Source organism: Choloepus didactylus, chromosome 10 (genome assembly GCF_015220235.1).
Source record: "Choloepus didactylus isolate mChoDid1 chromosome 10, mChoDid1.pri, whole genome shotgun sequence".
Taxonomy (NCBI): domain Eukaryota; kingdom Metazoa; phylum Chordata; class Mammalia; order Pilosa; family Megalonychidae; genus Choloepus; species Choloepus didactylus.
Genome location: NC_051316.1, coordinates 27777851 through 27791785, shown reverse-complemented (window position 1 = coordinate 27791785; position 13935 = coordinate 27777851). Strand labels below are relative to the sequence as shown.

Below are 13935 nucleotides of genomic sequence, written 5' to 3'. Positions count from 1 at the left end.
TGCAAAACACCAGAAATGGATTGGCTTTTATAAAGGGGGTTTATTTGGTTACAGAGGTACAGGCTTAAGGCCATAAAATGTCCAAGGTGAAACATCAATAATGGGGTACCTTCACTGAAGGATGGCCATTGGCGTCCGGATAACCTCTTTTAGCTGGGAAGGCATGTGGCTGGCGTCTGCTTGCTCCCAGGTTGTGTTTCAAAATGGTGTTCTCCAAAATGTTGCTCTTGGGGCATTTTGTCCTCTCTTAGCTGCAGCTCCTCTTCAAAATGTCACTCTCAGTTGCTCTCTGTGTCTGGGCCTGTGTGGCTCTTTTTAAAATACTCCAGTGATCCAATAAAGACCCACCCGGAATTGGTGGGGCAACACCTCCATAGAAATAATCAAACGAAAGGTCTCACCCATAGTTGATTGAGTCACATCTCCATGGAAACACTGAACCAATAGTTTCCAACCTAATCAACACTAATACGTCTGCCCCCACAAGAGTGCATTAAATATGGCTTTTTCTGGGGGACATAATATATACAAACCAGCACAAACACCTTTCAACTCACTCCCATTATCATCCTTTCATATGACCTCGATTCATCTTGCTATCTTTAGCTTTACTCTCTTAATCATAAGCACAGGTAATGCACAACTCAAGTGATTGCTTTATCTGCAGGCCATTGGCTGCTTTTCTGCCTTTCTGTTTTAACTGTGTCCTTTCTTTTTCACTTACCCGGGAACTTATCTGGGTCGCTCTCATAATTTTTAGACTTCCCGACATCTGAATGCAGCACCTACACCGCCTCCTTAACGGGGGCTGATTTTAATCTTCTCAGCCACAATAAATCTAACACATACCCCAAGCCAGTGTCATGCACTTCTTGGTATTTTGATCCCTTTTCCTTTACCACCGAGGTTGCTTGATTTAAGAAAGTAGCACCGACGCTTATTATTTTTACTAGCATTGGACTGTCAGACTAGCATTCCAGCACGCTTTACTCTCTGCAGCCCCTTATTCACTTGATCATTCCAGATTTAAAAGTATTTTGCCCATCTAATTTTGCGGGTACCCAAGACCAATTTTTTTCCCTGTCTTGTATCTCATCAAATAACAAGAAATATGGCAGGTTGAAGACTTTTCTCTTACCAGTTTTTTGTAGTTCAATAAGATATCTATAAGAAATAAATGGTTTTGATGAAAATAAAATTAGTACCTAGAATTTCCACATCACTTCTCTTCTCCAGGACTTACTGGCATGACATTTATATGAATATCTGTATAGGTGATTCTCCTAATGAGTCATGTGTTTGAAATAAATCAATGGCAGGGTAAACAATTGCATACTCTAGTGAAATCTAAATAGAGTATTAACCATTCTTCTTTATGAACAGTTGTAGGTTTACAGAAAAGCCATGCAGAATATGGAGTTGCCCTCTACCCCCTCACACACAGTTTTCCCTATTATTAGCACTTTGCGTTAGTTACACCTTTGTTACAATTGATAAAATAATATTATAGTTATGCTATTACCTATAGTCCATAATTAACATTAGGATTCACTGTGTTGTACTGTCCTGTATTTAAAAAATTTCTTTATTCTAGCAACATATATACAACCTAAAATTTTCCCTTTCAAATATATAATTCAGTGACGTTCCTTACATTCACAATGTTGTGCTGCCATCATCACCATCCATCACCGAAACTTTTCCATCACCCAAATAGACACTCTGTACCAATTAGCATTAAGTCCCCATTCCCTACTCCCACTCCCACCCCTAGAAACCGGTATTCTAGTTTTCTACTCTATAAATTTGCTTATTCTAATTATTTCATATCAGTGAAATCACTCAATATTGTCCTTTTGTATCTGGCTTATTTCACTCAACATAATATCTTCAGGGTTCGTGCATGTTGATGAATGTATCAGAACTCCATTCCTTTTTATGGCTGAATAATATTCCATCATATGTAAATACCACATTTCGTTTATCTGTTCATCTGTTGATGGGCACTTGAGTTGTTTGCATCTTTTTTGTAACTGGGAATAATGCTGCTATGAACACTGGTGTGTAAATAATCTGTTTGAGCCCCTGCTTTCAGTTCTTCTGGGTATATACCTAAGAGTAGGGATGCCAGGTTATATGATAATCATGTACTTAACTTTCTGAGGAACCACCAAACTCTTTTCCACAGCGGCTGCACCATTTTACATTTCCACTGACGATGACCAAGTGTTCCAATTTTTCCACATCTTCTCCAACACCTGTTATTTTCTGTTTTGTCTTTTTTTTTTTTTTTTACTTGAGCTCACTTTATTTTTATATAATTCCAAACTTATAGGACAGTTGCAAAAATGATGCAAACCACATACAGAAAACTCCAACATACTCCCACACCCCCAAATACCAGATCCAGCAATTTTAACATTTTGCCACCTTGCTGTCATTCTACCTCCCTGCCTGCCTGTTTATCTATCATATATCTATTATTCTATTATTCTATCATTCTATCTATCTAGTTTTTGAGGATTTGAGATCAGGTTGCACACATCATACTCCTTGGATACGTAATACTTCCATGTACATTCTCTATGAACAAGAAACTTAATATTGATCTAAGGCTTACATTCTATATCCCAGTTTTTTTTTCTTTTGTCCCAATAATGTCCCATTGAGCCCTTTCTCCTACATTCTTAGATCCCATTCAGTATCATGTATTGCATTTAGTAGTCATTTCTTTAATTTATCTTTCTTCCCCTCCCCTTTTTTAAAATTGTGGAAACATCTATACAAAACAAATCTTCCCATCCCAACCCCTCCGAAGCATACCATTTGGTGGTATTAATCACCTTCACAATTTTGCAGTATCTTTATCACCATCCAATACTAGAACTTTCCCTTAGCCCCAAACAGAAACCTTACATTCATTTGGCATTGACTCCCCATTGCCCCTTCTCCTCATCTGTGGTAGTCTGTAGTCTACTTTCTGTCTCTATGAGTTTGCATATTCTCTGATATTTTCTTTGTGATTACCATGGGGCTTAAATTTAACATTCTAAACCTACAACAATCTTGTTTGCTTTGATATCAGCTTAACTTTAATAGCATCCATAAAGTATGTTGCTGTACTCCTTTATTCCCCTACCTTTATGTAGTTCTTGTCACAAATTACATATTTATACATCATGAGTCCAAAACCATTTGTTTATTACATTTTATGCATTTGCCTTTTAGATCCAGTAGGAAGTAAAGAATGGAGTTACAAATCAAAAATACAATAGTACTGGTATTTATGTTTACCCATGTCATTATCTTTCTTGGAAATCTTTATTTCTTCATGTGGTTTCAGTCAATTGTCTAGTGTCCTTTCCTTTCAACCTGCAGAACTCCCTTTAGCATTTCTTTAAGGGCTGGTCTACTGGTGATAAAGTTCCCTCAGTGTTTGTTCATCTGGGAATGTCTTAATCCCTCCTCATTTTTGAAAGACAGCTTTGCTGGATAGAGAATTCTTGGTTAGCAATTTTTTGCTTTCAGCACTTTAAATATGTCTTCCCACTGTCTTCTTGGCTCCATGGTTTGCCACGAGAAACTGGCACTTAATCTTGTTGAGGCTCCCTTGTATGTGGTATGTTGCTTCTCTCTTGTGGCTTTCAGAATTCTCTCTTTTGATTGCAGCATGGCATGGTATGAGTCTATCTGGGTTTATCTTTTTTGGGGATCATTGAGTATCTTGGATGTGTATATTCATGTCTTTCTTTAAATTTTATAAATTTTCAGCCATTATTCCTTTGAATATTCTCTCTGCCCCTTTTTCTCTCTCTTCTCCTCTGGGATGCCCACAATGCATATATTAGTATGCTTGATGATGCCCCACAGCTTCCTAAGACTTTGTTAACTTTTCTGGACATTTTGATATTTTAATGTGTTATCACTGGAATTTAGACTCTGAGGCATCTGTTCCTTAAGCTTGTATCCAGCTAGCATTATGACAGAATTTTCCTTGAATGCCAAGAGCTAAGGAAAAAAAAATGGAAAAATAAAAGACCTTTCCCAGTCTTTGCAGATTGATCTGTGAAAGTCTTCTCCTCCAGGGCTTACCCATACAATGAGTTTAAAGGATAGCTTCAGGCCTAAGTGTAGGGGCCTCCCTGGTCCTTTCTGCAAACGTTTTGTCTTGGACATGCCTGCTTAGCCCTGGGCATTGCCCTGCTTATACAGGTATGAATATCCCCTCTTCCCTAAGAAACAGTTTCCTCATGGTCCTGGGCACTGTACTCTATGTTCTACAGCCAGCAATTCCTTGCCCCAGGCAGCCACTTGACTGCTGTCCCACAGTGTTCTGTAGCTGCCTTCTACATGCAGGGCAAGTTCTAGGACAGCGACTCCCTCAGGCCACCACCAGACAGATTGGGCCAGACATTCATTGTCCCAATATGTGCATGAGCTTTACCCTGCTCTCTCCAGAACAGGGACCAGGGATCCACACTAGGAACATGGACCAGTTCCATGCCAAGCCAGTGAGGGGTGGGGGAGGGGCCACCCAGAGCACCACAAGATCCTACTGCTTTTAAGGGGCCTTTTTCTTGATTCAGTGCTCTCCCTGTTTCTGCAGTCCATTAACTGTTTTCTGGAGCATTGAGAAAGATGTTTACTAGTTCTTGCTGGTTGTTCAGCACTTCTGTGAGTGGTCCAAGCCCTGAAGCTTCCCACTTTGAGATCTTGATCAGGTGAACCCCGGGGTTTCCATAGTAGCCATTCCAGTGGGTGTGAAATGGCACCTCCTTGTGGCTTTGATTTGCATTTCCCTAATGGCTAATGATATTCAGCATATTTTCATGTGCTTATTGGCCATTTGTATATCTTATTTGGAGAAATATCTATTTAAGTCTTTTGTCTATCTTTTCTAACCATGCTTTTTTCTTGTTTTTGTTTTGTTTGTTTTCCTTTTAATGGTTATCTATGAACCCCCTCATTTCACAGATAAGAAAACTGAATCAAGAAAGGTTGATTCACTCATGGTTACTCAGATAATTTGTGGCAGAAATGGTCTCAAACCCAGGGCTCATAAGTTCATGCACTCAGAACCCCTATGAGGAATTTTGAAACCTCACTTCCACATAAAATTGGACAACTACCTGCTATAGGAATGCCTCTTTAAGGCAAAACATTTTCTATCCCGTTAGCAGGCCTCTTATAGCAATCTATCTCCTGTATTCTGAATAAAAGAACTTAAATATTGAAAACTCATCTAACCCCAGATCCTAATACCCCTAAATGAGGCTATATCTTATTTCCATGGAATATATCCACTATCCCACTCCATCGGTAACTATTGGTTAAGTTTATATGCAATGATTTTTCAAGAGCCGGATGCTGCTATATTTATTCCCTGTCCTTGAGTAGCTGCCTACTTCATTGGAAAAGGAAAACATGAGATGTTAGCAAATAGCAATTAAGTGCTGTATGGCACCAGTTGTTGGTGCCATCGAACTTTAAGGGAAGTAAAAATCACTGGAAGTTGGAGAAGTCAGGGGAGGCCTCCAGAAGAGGTTTCCCACTTGCAAAGTGGTTAAAGTCTTTACGGGAGGTTAAGGAGTAAATCAGGAGAATTTGTCCAAGAGGAATCAAGAGGCAGGAAAGGCAGAAAGAAAAAGAAATATATCTAAGGCAGTGAGTCATAACACAAATAAATAGATCAAGGAAATTAGCAGAGGTATAGGTGAACCAAAGAAAAAGCAACAGGGAAAGGATGGGAGAAGGAAAAAGGAAACAAATGGGGAGGGGAAAAAAAAAAGATGAAAATGAATCACATAATTAATGGGTGGGAATGTTGGCTGATGGTTTCCAGGGGCACTGTTTCTAGTCCAATTATCTGTCAAAAATGCTTTGGCTTGGTGGCCAAATGAAACTTAGGAGAAGCCTCCCTGCTAAAATACTTGAATGCTTTCCCCAAACCTCTACTTTTATTTTTCTTATTGGAAAGAATATGAAAGAAGGCATTATACCTTTTGACCAAGAATGTAATTTTAAAGTCCTGATTCTAGAATTCTTTGGAGTCTGTGGTGTGGCCCTTATCTCATCACTTTGGGAAGCACCGGACCCCTTTGCAGCCAGAGCCTAACTGAAAACTGCGGCAGTTAGGCAAAAACTCTGAGTAGGAGCTAGGGACTTTTCCCACAAGGGAAGATGGAACAAATAAGAGGAGAAATCACTATTCTCCGTATCAGTTTTCTCTTTTTCCATGTCTGGTTTCTTCACAAGAAGTAATTCATCAAGCCAGAGAATCTGAGCAGTTATCTGTCAGCCATAAGGAACAAATTTCATTTCCTTTGTTCTATTTGTTATATTTACATATTTAATACATTGACTTAAAGGTGAGAACATGCTTAATATAATTTTTTTTCCAAACAACTTCTTTGAAACAGTAGTGCCCCCTTCTCTGTTTCATCAGGATGTTATAAAAAGTTTCAGGCAGTAAATTATATATTCCTGACATAACTCAGTCCAGCCACAGCCACTGTGTTTGGTGAGGTGAGATTATTCATCTTAACTCTCAGTGTAGGATGAATAAACTATTAATAGGTGATTGACTACCTTCCTTCATGTGTACATCTTGGATATAGAATATAATTTTTCTTCAATAAGAAAGAATGATTGGGGAGCATGTAAAATATATGAGAAAGAATTATGTTCTTTAAAAACTGAATAGAAAAGAGAGAAAAATCTGATTAGGAATTTTCTTGTTAGGGATCATGAAATATGATTGTAAAAATTTTTTAAATGTATTATGCAATTCTCCAATTATTACCATCTGGGCATTACCTTGAGCGTTCCCAAAGGCAGAGCTCAGCCACCCACTCCCTTTTCTTTAATCCAACTAAAGTACTGATGATTTAATATTCTTCCACAAGAGTATCCCACTTTGGGTGGTTTTTTATTATTTTTTAAAGAAAAAAATTGGTTACAAACAGCAACCAAAAGAACATTCCTTTAGAAAAAAAAAAACACCACAGGAAAATTGAGTTATTTTTATAATGATAGTACTTTATACAGATCTGTGGTCTTTCATCTAAGAACTTTCAAGCACTTTTCAAATGTTGACTCATCAATCCATGACACGCTTAGAAGCCTGAGCAGTAATTCTGCTTCCATTTGGTTTCAAAGAACTCACTGTATCCTAAGACATGTGGACTTTTTTTTCCTTTCTTTCTTTCTTTCTTTCTTTTTTTTTTTTTCTCTTTTTTTGTTAAAGGCCAGAAGAAATATGGCTTGGTCCCAACCCACTAGGAACTCAGTGTAATGAAGGAAGGAGCCATGGAAAAGCTCTTCATATTCTCAATAACACATGCTACGACTTAAAAACCAGAGACGGAAATCTCTACATATTTCTGAAAGGCCCAGAAAGGCGGTCAAAAGATTTTGAGCCCTAAATTATTCCAAGATACAGGAGGCAGGCTTGTTTTGCTGAATTAACATTTAAATCAGTATTTTATTTATTTATTTTAACAGGGCACCTATGTTATAATATCCCTGTCAAAGCATGAATATACCTTTCATCTGTGTGGGGAATGGGGCTTAAGGATGGATTGTTGGCCAAAGAATAGTCTATAGATATTTCCAAATCAAGGGTGGAAAAATAGGCTGCCAGTAATTAGAAAGTTTTTGAACTATCTAGTAAAATTTTGTTTATTTAATACTTTCAAGATTTAGCCTTTGTTGTCTTACTGGTTTCCATTGGTAGATATGGTTCATTGGTCTTTCCAAATATTCTTTGACTATGAGTTATTAAAGTAGAGAGCTGTGTTAGGGGAGATTTTTCAACTCATCCAAGAGCTATGTTTTTCCACCCACATGATTTTTAATTATTCCACTTGCAATTCAGAAATGCTGTGGGAATGTTGTTTGTGAATATGGATCATTATGTATGAAAATAATAAATCAGGAATTGACTTCTAAGTATCAGAAAAGATAAGTTTCTCTCTCGCTCATCTACGTAGCGTAAGTTTCACTTCTGTGAAACAATATCATCAATAGCAAAAGATATTAGTTCAGAATGCTAAGTATAAACTGAAGGTTGAGACTGAGGTCAGAGAAATATTACCTGACATTCTAAAGACCTTGTGGAGAAGGTGAATGAGGGATGGTGGGCATTACGGGATCTCCCTCCTGGCAGAGGATCCGAAAGCAGAGGCCCAAGGCAGACTTTCAGCCCCAGCTTCCTCCATCAGGACTCCAGTGACTCCACCCCAAGATGGCACCGCTTCATGGATTGCCTTTTCTTTGGAATTTCACGGGGGGCATCCCTATCTTGTGCCCATCTGTTTGGATGGCATAGAGCTGCCTAGATATGCCCTGCGGGCCTCTGCTTTATTGGCACTAAGCAAGCCACCCTCCCGGGGAGAAACCATTCCCTTCCTTGTTCTGACGGAGATGGGAGAGGAAGAAACCATGAGATACCTTTTAATGAGGCTGTTTACTTCTTCCTTTGTCTCAGATTGTCCCTATATATTAGCAGGTAACATTGTTAAGAACAATTAAGGATGCTTTGGTGAGGCTTTGGAACTCCAATCCAGGACATCTGTTCTACCAGTAAGGCACTGGCCTATGGTGCCCCAACTAAGCTCCCAGGAAAACTGAAGATGAATCACTATTAGCCAGTAAGGACTTTCTGGCTAATCCCATTTTTAGGCTAATTTTGCATTATCATAAGAGTATAAAGGAGGCAGTACAGCACCAGAGCACAGACGCAGGAGCCAGACTGCATGCGTACTAATCCTGGCCCTGCCATCTATTAGTTGTGTGGTGTTGGGGAAGTTACTTAACCTCTGTGCACTTTGGTTTCCTCACCTGGAAAATGGAGATGGTATTACTAAGTATAGGAGCTGCCACACAGGGGTGTTGTTCAGATGAAATGAGTTAATCCATGCATAGCTCTTAAATCAGTACGTGGCACAAAGTAAGCACTATATTAATATTTGCTGTTATTATTTTGTACTCAAAAAAATTAAAAAACATCCTGTATGAGTTGTCTATGGATATTCAAATGGTGAAAGGGGTAAAAATGTGGAGGAGTACACCTGGGAGGCTTTTGTGAGCCAGACCTGGTAGTAGCTCCTACCGCCCCTCCTCACAGTCCACAGACTAGAACCCAGTCACATGGCCACAGTAGACTGCAGCTAGAACCCAGTCATGTGACCACAGCAGACTGCAAGGGCAGCTGGGACACATAGCTGTGAGTCCAGGGACTAGAGGAGAACATAATTTTGTCATGATCCTCAAGTCCATCCATAAGCCCTTGGTTCTTCTTCACCCCTAGGCTAAGAACCTCTGGAATAGAGAGATGAAATGAATAAAATACATGCACAGTAATCATATTTTCTTACTTGAAAATTGGCATATGTGACCTGAAAAATCTCCCTTTTTTTCTGGTTTTTTGAAAGCTTTTTGAATGAAAAGTCTTACAAAACCATAAATGTTCAATGAATTTGGCTGTGTAGGTAATGAATTGATTCTATTGGAAATGATATCATGGTAGGAAAGGACAGCAGTGCCAGGAGAGCTGATGGTCTGTGTTCAGTGACAAACAATTGACCCATCATTATCAAATCCACATGCACTCTATCACTTGATGGCCAGGGTCAGCGTCACTATAACCTGAGTTGGCAAACTTGAACCCAAAAAATGTTGGTGGAAATTAAAACGATAAGCACTGTAGAGAATCAAGAGGTCTGGATGGAACCCAAGGGTCGGAAGAAATAGAAACTTGTCTGGCTGACAAAGCTAACCCAATGGAGAGTAATACGTGTCTGATGGGTGGTGGGCAATGGAATTTCCTCAGCAGTTCTAACACACTAGTAAAATGTAGCAAAGGGCCTGGTGTGCTTTGCTGGGTGTGTAAACATTCCTGAGAAGATATACATAAACTGAATATTTTAAAATCCAATTTTAAAGCTTTAGAAAGGATGCCTGTGTACAGAAAAGGCTAAAAATCCTTTTTATTCATGTAGTTTATAAGCCTGAAAATTTACTAATTTTCTTCAAGCAGCTTATCCTACCAGTTCATGTTACATATTTAAGAAGGCAAACAGGTGATAGTTTTAAAAATCCAGAATAGAAGTGAGATAATAATTTTATGTTGTTTTTGTTCTTTTTTTCTCCTTCACATTTTCTACAATAAACATGCATTACTTTTAGAATCAAGAAAACTAAAAAGATGTAAGATGATATCATGCAAACTCTTAGAAAAAGTGTTTAGACTGATTCATTAGTGGCTTGTTCTGTTACTTTGTATTGCTGAACTGATGTGGAACAGTGGACTCACATTTTACTCAGGGGATGTACAATATTTTTAATTAACTTCATAAGTCTAAAATCTCAATAGTCACAATTATCCTTAAAATCCCTTCAAATACCCTCAAAATATAAGATATATGGATTTGTTTATCTAAATCTTTCATGTAATCTGAATGTATAATATAGATTAATATACAATATGATAAATATGCATGCAAACTGCTGTTGTGTGGTACTATTTAAATTGTTAATCTCTCCTTTTTCTCGTGAGTGGGCATGGTTTAATCCGTATATGTTGAATCTGTATAGCTGGGTTGGAAGACCTGGCATTTTATGACCTTGGACAAGTCATTTGAATTCTCCAAGTCTCACTTCCATGGCCTGTAGGATGGGGTTTCTACAATTTACTTCAAAAGTTGCACTAAAGATCAAATGAAATAATGTAAAGCTAAAGTGCTACACACATTGGAGGTCCCCACTGCACTGAGAGACCCAGCAGGCACCATGTCAGACTTGTTGCTATTGAGTTTCTTGAGTCTCTGCTGGAATTTACATTTTGAATGCCAAATCAGTGATGTAGGTCAGCCATATGTTCCCTGCCCTGGGACAGACACACTCAGACCCACAGATGTACATGCAGAGCAATGTCGACTTATGTGCGAAGTAATGCAGGAAAAGTAAGCCTTTTTCTTAAACCTCATTCTGTATATACAGTCCTTCCCAGAGAAGCTGGGCTGCTCATGTTTAAGTGAAATAAGCCCGAACAGAAATCCAATGCAAATACTGAAAATTTCCCTTGTTAGGCAGTGAGCAGTGAGTTTTATTGGGAAAGGATTTGTCATGCTGAAAGTTTTCCAATTATAAGGCATTGTTTGCTTTGACTATTGAAAATATGTCTGTTCACCACTCTTTCACCCTTTTTCCAATATTGCATCATAAAAAGAGGATTATTTTAATTACAGTGGCACACAACTAATTTGATTAATGTTAAGGAGAGGAGTAAAAATGAAGGTGAGCAAGAAACTTTATCAGTAATACTGTCAACCAATTAGGGTTTATTCCCGTTCCCATAAAATGAGTTGTTAAACATTTTTGGCCACAGTACACGTAGAATGTTAATCCATCATAGAACAAAATGATGGGATGGTATCATAGAAAACCCCACTCTGTGTGTGCGTGTGTGCGTGTGTTTACTTTTTATTTTGAAATAATTATTTCACAGGAAATTGCAAAGAAATTACAGGGAGGAGCTGTGTGCACTTCATTGAGCCTCTCCCAGTGATAATGTCTTGTGTAACTAGAGTATAGTTCAGTATCAAAGCCAAGAAATCCACATTGGTACAATCCACAGAGCATCTTCAGGTTTCACAGTTATATATGCCCTCATTTGTGTGTGTACAGTTCTATGCAATTTTATCACATGGGTAGTTTCGTGTAACTACCACCACAATCAAGATGCTTAACTGTGTCATCACCACATGACTTCCTCCTGCTATGCCTTAAGAGCTATACTAACCCACTCTCTGCCCTCTCTGAAGTGAGTTTCTAAGTATATTTGATGGGTTTCAATCCACTGCAGTTATTATTCTTATTAATGTCTAAATTAAATTGGAGATTTTGTTACTGAATTGAGACTCTGCTTTGTGACCGACATGGACTCTAGAACTTTTTGTTTATTTAAGATTGAGCAGAAAAGACATGGGGCCTACCTTCTCTTTCCTTCAGATGCAGGGGAAACTTTCACAGTAAATACATGTTATTAAAATCTATAAGTTCATGAGTTTATCTCTGTAAATGTAGGGCAGCTATCATTTCCATTCTACAGATAGAAGTAAGTACTATGCTACACATCTCCTATGTATAATGTCTTCACCAATGGAGAAGAAATAGATTGCCCATTCTCCTTTATTTGTAATAGAATGGCAGTATTTGTTAGTACAGAGATGGGGTCGGTTGGGCATCCAATAGAATATGAGATATAACCCAAAGACTATTCAAATGGGACAGAAAATAAGGAATATCTAATCTGGATTGTAAATTTGAACTACAGTCACCTGGGACATATCTGTTAGGCACTCTAAGCCTCAATTTTGTTATCAATAAAAATGAAAAAATGGGTGGAAAAGGGCTAGTTACAGTGGTTCCCAAAGACTGTCAGAATCACCTGTAGTTCTGAGAAAGCATTCAGATCCCTGAGCACTACCCAGCCCTACAGAATCAGAGTCTCCAGGAATGTGGCCTAAGAGTCTGCATCTTTGAAATTCCCCATGTGTAAGTGAATTACTGCAGGAAGGAAGGCGTAAGGCTCAAGGTGGAAAATCATGAACCAGATAATGCTAGCAAGAAACAACAGCTGTCAATATCATAACCAGAAAAATTAACCAACTTCCAGAGATAGAAAATAATCTACCTGAACATGGATCAGTATCCATTGTACTTAATTGCTATGCTCCATGACCTTGGTAGCAAACAGTCGTCTTTTGACATGTCTTAAATGTGACACGGGCTCATGTGTCTTCTGGCTTACCAGTGGCAGTAATCCTATTTGTGATAACACAGCTATTTTACAAGGTTTTGTAAGCCAGCTTTTGAGTGCACAATTTGAATTGTGAAACCTGTACCATGACTTGGGTTGGATTGGTTGATATAATTTGTGGTGGTCTATACCCTGTTTTCTTGGCTGTACTTGTGAATGTGGCCTAGCAGCTAGATATAGCTGAGCCCTGCTACCAGAGAAGGGAAACACCCTGATTTATTGGATTAGAATTCCTCATCTGTCTTTAGGAAGATGTTATTCCCCCTTTTGCTCTAGACAGTGTTTGCAGCATATCTTGCATCTAGACAATCTAAATCACTTATAAAAGCTCTTCAGTTACGTGACCCTGGCCTAGAACTTCATTGATTTTTTAAGCTAATATGTATGCAAAAAAAGTGGTAACCCACCCTCTTCTCACCACCCCCAACACACACACATAGAGGACTGCATAATCCTAAAATTACAGTGATTCCTAAAGTTAAGTGTTGATCAGATGCAACTGGGGCAAAAAATGAACTTCACCTAGAGATACTGATCTTGCCAAATCACTATGAGTCTAAGGTGGCTTCAGTTGTAAGCTGTTCTGAGTCTGCCATATACACATCCCACCTTATTAGTAATTGTGTTATGGAGAACAAATAAATGAATCTAGTTTAGAGAAGACTTGGGTTTGCACCTGCCAGTTGGCTGCACCCCATCCTCAACCATGAGTTGTCCAGAGCCTCTGATAATCATTTACATGCCCAGACATCTTGCTTTTGATTCCAGACTTGGGCTGACTGTACTAATTAAATGTACCTGTTGAGTTAAGGTACACAGTTTTAAAGAGAAATTCCTGGAATTGTTGACATTCTCTACCATACATTTCAGGTGCTTATTTTAAGAATAAATTTGCATAGATTATATACATTGAAATTGATATTTATTTAGTTTTGTACCAAAGTAAGTTTCTAAAACCTTCACTAAATTCTAGTTAGGATGTGTAACATCACAAGAGACTACAGCTCCAACTATAAGAATAAAAATAAGCCAGATAAGCAAACAAATCCTAGCTTGTTTGGCCTTTTAAAAATATCTATCAGGAATAATTAGGATGGAAACAACCTAACTGA

At 38.4% G+C, this 13935-nt stretch overlaps 1 protein-coding gene and 1 pseudogene across 6 annotated transcripts in view; both read left to right on the top strand.

Moving 5' to 3' along the window:
* Window positions 1-13935, top strand: part of LOC119545490 (aminopeptidase O (putative)) — a 358623-nt gene that overhangs the window by 143958 nt on the left and 200730 nt on the right. The gene's annotated exons all lie outside the window — the stretch shown is intronic.
* Window positions 10932-13189, top strand: LOC119505036 (annotated as a pseudogene).